Consider the following 10,085-nt stretch of genomic DNA (forward strand, 5'->3'; position numbering starts at 1 on the left):
CTGTATGGTCGAAATCCTCCTTGATGTTCTCCAAGTTGTGGTTCCAGAATGTTTTTGATCCTATTGTAAATTATGCGAGAGAAAATTTTGTATGTGCAGTCCAGAAGGGTTATTCCTCTGTAATTATCTGGGTGGGTTCTATCTCCTTTTTTAAATAATGGAGGTCCAGTGCTCTGGAATTTTCTCTCATTCATATTTCAATTAGATGTTGGTGGAGATTTATGACTGCAGGTTTTCCAGCATTCTTCCAGATTTCTGCAAATATGTGGTCTTCACCGCATGCCTCATAATTTTTTAGTTCCTGAATGCCATTTAGTAATGAAGAATGAATAAAAATATTGTGACTACGAAGGCTTTCCCGGCGTAATAATTGATAATATTCTTCTCGGGTATGCAGCCGGATCATGAAGATGTTATGATCCGGCTGCATACCCGAGAAGAATATTATCAATAAAAATATTATCTATGGCTGTGCTACTACTCCCCTGCACCCTGGTTGGAAAAACCAGTCTGCATCATATCATATGAGTTTAAGAAATCTACCAACATCCTTTTTCTTGCACAGTCATATACAAAATTAATGTTGAAGTCACCACATATAACCAATTTTTGGTATTTCCTATAAAGTGAACCATGAATCCTCTCTAGCTTGAGCAGAAATGGTCTGAAGCCAGAGTTAAGGGACCTGCAAACAACAACAATTAGAAGTTTAGTTTCACTAAATTCAACTACCCCTGCACAACATTCAAATATCTGTTCAGTATAGTGCCGTGATATGTCTACACACTCAAATGGAATACTGTTTTTTACGTACATGACCACTCCCACATTGTGCAAGGAACTCCTTGAAAAACAGCCAGCTAATCTGTATCCTGGTAAAGTAAGCCTCTGAATTGTCAAATTATTTAAGTGGTGTGCCGATATAGCAATAATGCCAGAGTCAATATGTAGAAGCAGTTCACTAACTTTATCTCTGATACCTCTTATATTCTGATGAAATATGCTAATTCCTTCTCTGCTTGGATACCTGACCTCCTCTGAAGGTGATTCCTTTGTTACAGGGACTTCCTTTAGGCAGCTGACTTCAATCTAAAAAAGGTGCAGCTCTAACACCAACTACTATAGGAATTTTTCCATGAGTAATCCCGACATCATCCACTAAACTGTCACCTACAAGCTTAGCCAGCTTCCCCTTCCCACACCTATTGAGATGTAGTCATGCCTAGTGAAACCCAATCTCTTGACAGACTCAACTGGCACCACTGCAATGTGACCCATGCCCTCTGCCGTCAGTGCCTTCTCCTGCCCCATGTCAACACACCTACAGCAACATTAAGATGAGGCCAATCATAATGCTGAAACAGTTGCATAAAGTGCACATTAGTGCCACCAGTTTGAGTAGCTATCTTAACTAGGTCACCACCTACATCACATTCCCCGTCCCTATCTAGACTATTTGCTGCTCCACCCACAATCACTACCTGATCCTCTTTTTGTAAAATTCTTACATAACTCCCCTATGCTATCAGTTACCTGAGCCAACCCTGCACTAGACTTCACAATGATGGTGACTTGGTACTCACTCCCCAACACTTCCTGCAACTGCTGGCCCACACCTCTACCATGCAAACTACCTAGCAGCAGAGCCTTCTTCTTTCTGTTAGACTTTTCAACTAACTTAGGCTTCCTAACTGCTGAGAACTGCTGCATGTTTCCTATGTCTACAGCTACAAGAGGCTCCTCTCCACTCAACAATGACAGTTGGTCAAATCTATTGCATATATGCAAAAGTACAACTGTCTGAATACTTCCTCCTCCTAGCTGCCTTCTTGCCAACTGCCTTTTCCCATTCCCCAGCACCCTTCACCCTCCTCAAGCTATCTAGTCCGTTCTTTGTGTATTGTAACTGCACCTGAAGGGCATAGATCTTACGCTCCTGCTCCTCTGTCAACTTATTTCTACTACAGTTTCTGCATTCGCAGGAGAGGATCTCACTAGAATGCCCACTGGCTTCCCCACTGCATTCCCCCTAATGAAAATACTTTGAGCATACATCATACATGCTACATACATCAACTATTGCTCACACAGGTACACTATCTGAGGAAAGTATCTGGACACCTATTAGTGGACTTTAATGTGGAGTATGTCCATCCTTCACCTTTACGATGGCTTGAACTTGCTGGGGACACTTCCAATGAGGTACCTCAACGTCAATGAATGACTGGCAGCCCATTCTTCCTCAAGAGTCGAAGCCGCACGAGGTTGGACATGGGTCTGAAGCAAAGTTGATGTTCTAACTCTTCCCAATAGTGTCCCACTGGGTTCAGGTTGGGACTCTGGGCAGGCCAACTCATTTCAGGAATGTTATTCTCCACAAACCATACCTCACAGATGCTGCTTTATGACAGAGTGCATTGTCATGCTGATACAGACAATCATAGTCTCCACAATGTTCCTGTACTGCATGCAGAACACACGCACAATTTGTTCATATCATTCTGCATTTAGCATGTTCTTAAGCACAAATAGGGGACCACGTTAACCACAAAAACACTTCCATACCATAACACCATCCCCTCCATAATTCACTGTTGGTACTACATATCATTTCAAGCAAAGTTCACCAGGCATTCACCAAACCCAAACTCCTCAATCATATTGCCACAAGATATAGTGTGTTTCATCACTCCAAATGAGATGTTTCCGTCATTCATTGTCAAGACACTCCTACTTACAATGACTACGCTAGCTTGACTGCTGGTAGCATTTTAGAGCTCACAAACAGTTCCTTCCAATGATTCCATGTAATGTTTTACAAGCACCCTCCACAATGCTCGACAGACTCTATTGGTCAGTAAATGAGGTCTGCCTGGTCTTCATTTAGCTGTTTATGTTCCTCCGTATTTCCACTTCACAATCACCAACAATTGACTTGGGCAGCTTTAGAAGGGTTGAACTGGTGACATCCTATGACTAATCTACGTTTTGAAGTCAATGAGCTCTTCAGACCATTCCTTTCTTCTATCACTGCTTCTGTATTGACAACAAAGTACTCTTGTCTCCTTTTATACTGGTGGATCCACCTCTCATGTCATCTAATTGTCAATTCTGCATTACATAGGGGTGTCCAGATATTTTTGATCAGAAAGTGTATACATTCAATGTCTCCTGTAGTCCTATTTGGTACAGGTCCCACACACTTGAACAGTATTCTAGGACGGGTGGCACAAGTGTTTTGTAAGCAGTCTCCTTTGTAGACTGATTGTATTTCCCTAGTATTCCACCAATGAACTGAAGTCTGCCACCTGCTTTACTTGCAACTGGGTCTCAGTGATTGTTTCATTTCATATTGCTACAAATTGTTACCCCCAAGTATTTGTATGAGTTGACTGATTCCAATTTTTTTGTGACTCACTGTCAAGTCGTAAACAGAACTGAGTCCAAATCCAAAAGCATGGTTGTCATGAAGTATGACACTTAACACTGAAAGCATTTTTATTATGAACACCAGCATACAGCCAGGACAGGACTGAATTCCCGGACAGAGAGTGCAGCTATTATTACAAACATTGTTATTCCAGAATATACAAACATAAGATATTTTGAGAAATTTTTCAAAACTGATGGCAATAGTGGGTGGATAGGTTTGAACAATTTTTTTTTTTTTTTTTTTTTTTTTTGTAATGTGCGAAATTTTACATTTCTGAACATTTAAAGAAAGTTTTGAATTTTTGTGCCATTTGAAAATCTTATCATCAAGACCTGGCTGAATATTTGTGCACTGAATATTTGTGCAGTTTTTTTTCAGGCAGTAGTTCATTAGTGTTTGACATGTGGTGCTACAGAAGAATGTTAAAATCAGATGGACTGATAAAATAAGAAATGAGGAGGTTCTCCACATAATCGGTGAAGGAAGGAATACATGGAAAACACTGACAAGAAGAAAAGTGGAGTGATAGGACATACGAGGGGGGACCCAAAAGAAACCGGATTGTTGTCATAAAAAATTTGTTGATGAACCTTTTTACAAAATTACTTAAGTCACCTTCAAAATACTCTCCACGCTAGAAGCATGTTTGGAACTCTTAAAGTTTTATATTGTCCAGTGCCCTTTTCGAAGCTGTTTTTACCACCTCCGCTTTTTTTTTCATTCGAGGAAATAGGAAAAAGTCGCACGGGGCTAGGTCCGGTGAATACGGAGCTTGGGGAATGACAGACCACCTCTGAGATGCCAAATAGTGGATCACTCGTAAGGCTGTGTGTGCTGGAGCGTTGTCGTGATGCAGAAACCAGTCACCTGATCGCCAAAGTTCCAGGCGTTTCCTCCTCGCATCATCTCGCAGACGCTTTAAAACATCCAAGCAAAAGTACTGGTTAACAGTCTGGCCAGGGGGTATGAATTCCCAATCACAATTCCACGAACATAAAAAAAGACAATGATCATTGTCTTCACATTTGACCTCACTTGCCTTGCTTTTTTTGGTCTGGGAGAGTTGGGAGTCCTCCACTGGCTTGACGCTTGCTTGGTTTCTGGGTCATATCCATAACACCAACTCTCATCCCCTGTAATGACTTTGTTCAAGAAGTTTGGATCATGTGCAATATCTGTTTAGTCCTGACACACATTCATGCGGATGGTTTTTTGCTCCTGTGTGAGAAGGCATGGAACAAATTTAGCAGCAACACGTCTCATGTGCAAATCCTCACTCAAAATCCGCTGGCACGAGCTCCAACTGATTCCTGTCTCTGCTGAAATTTGGTCGATCGTTTGACGATGATCCTCTTTGATCTTTTGGCGGACCTTTTCAATGTTCTCCTCATTTCGCGATGTTGAAGGGCATCCAGAACGAGCTTGGTCTTCAACACACATCTCACCATGTTTAAAGCACCCAAACCACTCGAAACCTGTGTGCGGCTCATAGCGTCCTCCTGGAAAGCTTCCTGAAGCATTTGGTGTGTCTCCATTGCAGTTTTTTTAGTAGGAAACATAATTTCACACACACTCTTTGTTCTTTTAAAGTTGCCATAACGACTTCGCAGAGGTAACCCGCCAACAGTCAGAGAAACACAATACCACACTTGCACGTTCAGCTCTATACTGACGCCGTCTGCACAGCTGTTTCCTGAAAGTCTCTACTAACACCATCTAGCGTGAGAACCCTGCAGTACGTCTACGAGTGGCAGCACCCTCGGAGTCCGATTTCTTTTGGGTCCCCCCTCGTATGTTAAGGCATCAGGGGATAACCTGCATAGTATTAGAGGGAATGTAGGAGAAAACGGACATCTGAATACATCCAACAAAGAACTGAGGATTTAGGGTGCAAGTTCTACTCTGGGATGAAGAGGTTACCCCTGCAGGTGCATTCGTGGCAGGCCACATCAAACGAGTCAGGAGACTGATAACTCAAAAAAATTACAGATCACAGCATCATCTGTGAAAAGTCTGAGTAATATACAGCATAAACAGCAAGGGGCATATCTGGAGTTACCTCTACATCTGTTGATATTAGAAAACACGCTCTGTCCTCTCTGTACAACCATATTTTTGATAATAAGCGTAAGTGTAATACGGAATCAAATGCTTTTGGAAATAAAAAAATGCTGCATGCCTGGCTTCCAGGATGTAATGAGAAGAGTGTGAGTTGGTTTTCAGATGATCAATGTTTTCAGGATCTATGCTGACTGACATGGAAGGGGTCATTCTGCTCAAGATACCCCATTCCATTTGAGCCCAGAATATGTTCTAAGATTCTGCTACAAATGAATGTCATGGACACTGGAAGTTAGTTTTGTAATCACTTCTGCTACCCTTTTTGTAGACAGGTGTGACCATTACTTTCTTCTAACTACTGAGCGTGGGTTTCTTTAGAGAGATTCGCAGTATATTATGGTCAAACTAGGGGCTAATGCAGCAGAAAATTCAGTACATAATCTGATACATATTCCACTGGATAATGGAGCTTTATTCAATCTTAATTTCAGCTGTTTCTCAATGCCACTGGCACTAATATCTATTTCACTTATCTTTGCAGTGGTGCGTGAATTAGACTGAGGCAGTACCCATGGATTTTACATTGTAAATGAACATTTGAAAAGAGAGTTCAACATTTCTGCTTTCCCTTTGCTACCCTCAATTTCCATTCTTGTTTCATCCATGAGTGACTGGACGCTTAACTTTGGTGCCACTAACAGAACTTTAGGTTTTGTGAAAGATCTTGGGCAATATTCTGCTATGGTAGTCATTGAAGGCTTCATGCATTCCCCTCTTGACTGCCAAATGTATTTATCTCTTTATCTACAGCCATATACTTTGTTTTACACCTATTACACAGTAGTCACTGTTTCTTTACAGAGCAATTTGTATTTTGGAGGGTCCTTACCATCATAAAGTGTTTTACTATCTAGAATCTATCAAGTGCACATTCAGCTATGCTTTTAAACTTTAACCACAGTTCTTATACATGCTGCTCTACAGAGCTAAAACATTCATGTTCATTATTGAGATATAACACTACTGCCTCTTTCTGTAGTTTGCTGTTTGTTTTAACTGCCATTTTTACTTAATAATCATTGTTATTACAACTGTATCATCATCAGTGATACCAATTTCAATGTGTACATCTTCAAAAATTTATTAATTAATGAATATCTAATCCAGTTGCTGGACAGTTCTTTATTTTACTCCACAACTGGTTTCAGATTTTAGATTAAAGCCATTTTTGGATTCCACCAGAAAATGGCTTCAATATAAAAAGTGAAATCAGCCATGGAGTAAAATAAGGAACCTTTTAGCAAGTGGAGTGAATGTTCATTAATTCAGTATACAACTGCAGAGCAGCAGAGAAACTAATAAATCATCTTCAAAGAGGTAAGGTATATTTGTTGCTATTAGGTCCAATATCTTCTTTTTCTTTTTCCTATATCCCATATCTTCATAGAGTGGTTTTATCAGATTTGGCATTGTGGCTGGATGGCCTTCCTTTTGCCACCCCTTTACCCTTGTGATGGAATTTATGTACCACTGATTGTGTCTAGTGTTAACCAGGCAAGAGTGGGTGAACATTTTCAAAATGTTTGCAAATTGAACAAGTGGGGTGTGACATAGGTACCAGTCCAGCATTCACCTAGTCAGATGTGTGAAACTGTCTAGGAACCACACCCAGGCTGACCAGCATACCAGCCCTCATCATTAACCCACAGGAAGGATTTGGCAGGAGGCCAACATGCCCACCTGAATCCCGGAAGCAGTGTGCTTACATGCTCGGATCTGCATATGGGTAGCATTAGATCCAGTATATTCTGAGCTATCTAGGTAGTTTTAAGAGAAGCTATTTAGTAATGTTTCATGGGATGCCTTATCAAATCCACTGATTACAAAACTGTAATTATCCCAGTTGTTTGTTGGATGATTAAAGTCACTTCTGATGATGTTAGAATGATTAGGGTTTTCTCTATTGTTTTCCATTCCATTTGGTGGTTGATAGAAAGATCCAATTATAAATTTATGCCCCCAGTTGATCCTGAATCTTGCCCATGCAATCTTTATGATTTTGAGTTTCTTGTCTAGTGACAAATATACCACCTCTATTACCCTTTAGCCTATCCTTTCAATATATGCTTACATTTTCTCCAAAAATCTCACTGTTATCAATGCCAAATTTTAAACAGCTTTCTGTAACTACTATGTGTGAGCTGCACTACTTTTCTCAGCACTTCAAACTCTGGCAGTTTGTTGGGAATGCCTCAGTGTGGATTTTAATACTCTTGCCTGCTAAGGTCATTTCTTTTGATCTTATATTAAAACTTGTGTGTCTCCTATAGCTGTCATGTGAACGTGATGCAGAATCATCTACATAAACAGTCAGCAACTTGGGTAGCAGCCTCTGTTGTGTAGTGCACACATGAAACATTTAAGGGGACCCTATAGTTCCCAACCCAATGACCAGGTCTAGGAAGTCACAGCCTAACTTGTCACAAAACCTCTTAAAGTCTCTGGTTCCTGCCATTCACTTGACTCACAATCAGATCTGGGGCAATGCTGCAGGTTATGACCTTCACTGAAATTCTGTGAGCGACATGTTCTGCCAGTCACTGGAATGATCCAAGTACGACTGAAGAGCCCAGACAACAGGCATTGTTGTTGCAACATGCATCACAATCTGCATTTGCATGCACATTGTTCCTTCAGTGGCTGGCAGAACAGACTCTTCAGTGTGTCGAATGATCCTCCAAGCATACATAGTGAGTACACAAGGTGTTCCTTCCCATCCTTTGCTGCCATTTTCCTAAGAGGTAACATTATTTATCAGATGTTTGAACTGACAATGATTAATATCCCCTAACCTTTTGTGTTTGCTCTCCTTGACAGTAGACACTTCATGTTTCCCAGTAGGTGAAGTGAGTCTCAGTGACTCAGTTTTGGCAGAAAACTGCACCTCATACTTGGTTAGGAGGATGGATGTAACATTATTAGTTCTCCTTTGTCTTGTCCCTCCCTGTAACAATAGATCCTGTGCTTCTTGCAGAGGAGACAGTATCCACAGGCAGGACAGTACCTGAAGTATGTATTATCTCTGGTACATGAGTATTGGCAACCATCCTAACACACCCATTCAAAGCAGCTTCCAATTTGCTTGACAGTTGTCAGTGCAATTTCCAGCTGCTTACAAAAAAGCTTACTGATTCCCTTTTGATCTCTGGGTGTGTTATGCTACTAGTAGTTCCTGTTACCTTAGAGAACAGATGTGATTAACACTGAAAAAGAGATTTGTGTTATGAGAACAGAAAAAAACTGGGATTAAAGTTACTGATCCCTGATACATTTTTGAGCTTATGGTCACCAACTAATTTGAAAGTGATATTAATTTACAATAAATGCAGAAAATATACATTCCTTTTCAAAGAGAAAACTAACTCTAACACAATAAATTTGTTAGACTGTATGCTACAGTACTGTAAATCACAAATGCCAATTTACTATGAAATATGTTACACACAAAATTTGTAACTTCTGAAATTCTCAAAAGTATACATTAATTCATGTAGATATACACTGAAATTTGAGGTGAACTTTTTTTTGCGAGTATACTACTGCTAAAACTGTATAAAGCATGCACTCATAAGTATCCAAATATTCTCAAAAAATATACCTTTTTTCCCATAAATACACAAAGAAATTTGGGAATTATTGTTTTTGAACAAGACAGATTGCTCCTTACCATACAGAAGACATGTTAAGTGGCAGACAGGCACAATTAAAAGACACTTATATAAAGCTTTCAGCCACAACCTTCATCAGTAGAAGATGACGATGATGATGATGATAATGATGATGATGTTTGGTTTGTGGGCGCTCAACTGTGCAGTTATCAGCGCCCTTACATATTCCCAACCTTTGCTCACTCCAGTCTTGCCACTTTCATGAATGATGACGAAATGATGAGGACAACACAAACACCCAGTCATCTCAAGGCGGGTGAAAATCCCTGACCCCGCTGGGAATCGGTAGAAAAGAGACACACACCACACATACGTGCAAGCACACCTCATGCATACATGACTGCCAACTCCAGTATCTGGGACCAAAATGCAACTATCACACAGGATGCAAGCAACAGTCTGGAGGTACTGTCTAAAATAAAAGCTGCACAAATATTCAGTCAGACCTCAACAAAGTATTAAAGTGGCGCCTTAGATGTTAAGAAATGTAAAATTTTGCACTTTCCCAAATACGTAAAAGTAGCATCCTATGACTAAAATATCAATGAGTCACAAACAAAATCAATTATTTCCTACAAATACCAAGAGGTAAAAATTTCTAGAGGCACAACATGGGAAGATCACACAGCCCCTTAATATCCACTGGAAAATCCTCCATTGTGAGAAATTCAGCAAAACCTGTTTAAGTACTTATTTTTTTGGCTACCTTGCAGATGCTGGATTGCTGTGCTGATCCTTAACTGTTATCGTTGGGTCAATAAAGGCCAAATGCACTTTTTTCTTTCATTCTTGTTGCTATCATTGTTTCCCTATCTTCCATGTTTTGACCCAACACAAGTACTAGTGTTGCTCTACATTCAAGG

The sequence above is a fragment of the Schistocerca cancellata genome, chromosome 2 (assembly GCF_023864275.1).
Source record: "Schistocerca cancellata isolate TAMUIC-IGC-003103 chromosome 2, iqSchCanc2.1, whole genome shotgun sequence".
NCBI lineage: Eukaryota > Metazoa > Arthropoda > Insecta > Orthoptera > Acrididae > Schistocerca > Schistocerca cancellata.